This window comes from Pteropus vampyrus, unplaced genomic scaffold (assembly GCF_000151845.1).
Source record: "Pteropus vampyrus isolate Shadow unplaced genomic scaffold, Pvam_2.0 Scaffold2789, whole genome shotgun sequence".
Taxonomy (NCBI): Eukaryota; Metazoa; Chordata; class Mammalia; order Chiroptera; family Pteropodidae; genus Pteropus; species Pteropus vampyrus.
In genome coordinates, this window is record NW_011891570.1 from 1 (window position 1) to 1,751 (window position 1,751).

Below are 1,751 nucleotides of genomic sequence, written 5' to 3' on the forward strand. Positions count from 1 at the left end.
ATGACACTCTTGGTGCCAATGTAATTGACTCTGTAAAAGAGTTCCTTGTTGTTACTTGATGGGGAGGGTGATGCACAGTGGAAAACTGTACTCACACCTTTCACAGCTGGGTACAAGTCCTGGAAAAGCAAACAAAGGCAAAACAAATCAGTCCTTCCGTGCACGAGTCAATAACCTCCTCGCATGCCCATGCTCCAATCTGTGGCACACACGTGTCTTGCCCTTTTATAATCCCACAATTAACAGGGAAATACATTCTCATTGTAAAATATGTATCATTCGAAGTATATGGGAAAGAAATCATGTCGTCACTTTAATTGTCTCTTCCCCATGAACTGGTCCCCAAGAAAAACTCGTCTGGGGCCTGAAAACCGTGTGGGATCCAGGCAGAGGCAATATGGCAACATCTGATAAAATTCAGAATATGCCTACCCTTATGACACGGGTAAAGCTTGAAAACATTATGTTCAGTGAAAGAGGCTAGTCATAAAAGGACAGACACTGTATGATCACGCTTCCATGAAATGGCCAGAACAGGCACACCCACAGAGACAGGAGATGAGTGGGTGCCAGGGGCCGGGAAGGTAGGAGAGAAAATGGGGAGCCACTGCTAATGGGCCCGGGGTTCTCTTTTGGCGGAGGCGGGGAGTGTTCTGGAAATTAGATATGGTGATGGTTGCATAACTTTGTGATTATACTAATGACCACTGAACTGTGCACTTTTAAATTTCGAATTTATGGAATGTGAATTCGATCAAAAAAAAATGAAAATAAAACAAACCCAGCAATTGCACTTTGGGGCATATACTCTGGAGTAAGCAGTTGGCACGCTACAGCCTACGGACAACTTTGTTTGTGAATAAAGTTTTATTGGCACACGGCCACGCCCATTTGCTTACATACTTACCAGGCTGCCTTTGCCCTACCTAGGCAGAGTGAAGTAGTAGTGACAGAAGTGACAGTTATTCATTCTGAGTGGTAAGAATCTGGGTGTGTGTTAAATTCTTTCTAATAATTTGAATTTTTTTTTTTTCCAAAAGAAAAAAAATAATTATTTTGAAAACAACAGTTTGGTTGGCCTCTGAGCAGGGGAGGTCTGCTGGCTTCCCCTCGGGAACCTGGGGAAATCAGTAAGGCTGGGTGGTCCGTTACCTGTTGGTTGCAGAGGTCGCCCACAAAGAACTTCACCTGGGGATTGTCGAACCCCTGTCGCATATCAAATACATTGACAGCATAGCCTCTTGCCAGCAACTGTTCCACCATGTGCTGTCCCAGGAACCCAGAGCCTCCGATCACCGTGCACCTCTTGGCCTGCAGAGAGACAGAGGGATGGCAGGGGACACCGGTATGCTAACTGGAACCTATAAAGGGACTGGACTCACGTGTCGGGAGCCACTGCAATGGCAGGTCTATCTCTCTCTGTTTTTTATTTGTTTGTTTGTAACTCTTCTTGGGCCAATTCGGAAGCTTTGTATAATTTTGGTGTTCTATCGCCAGTGGCAATCTCCTCTCTTGGGATCGGTCAGGAGGGAAGAGAGAGAGTAAATGAGACCGAGGAAGACTTTGGCTACACTGGATGACCCGATACCTGCTGTGCGTTCAGTGAAAGGAAGAGGAGGCATCTCGGAAAGAAATTAAACCACCTATGATCAAAATCGGACAATCTAAAAGAAAGACAAAAACAAAAGCGGTATCTTCTCGCTTCCGATGGCTGATCCCTGGGCACTTATAAGGCAAACCAAACAAAAAAA

General features: G+C 45.2%; 1 long non-coding RNA gene across 1 annotated transcript; it reads right to left on the minus strand.

Moving 5' to 3' along the window:
* Positions 1–54: 54 nt before the first annotated feature.
* Positions 55–1,345, minus strand: LOC111734641. Its single transcript, XR_002778529.1, has 2 exons — positions 1,153–1,345; positions 55–119 (listed from the first exon to the last, which is right to left on the minus strand). It is a non-coding gene; the product is annotated as an uncharacterized LOC111734641 (long non-coding RNA).
* Positions 1,346–1,751: the final 406 nt, after the last annotated feature.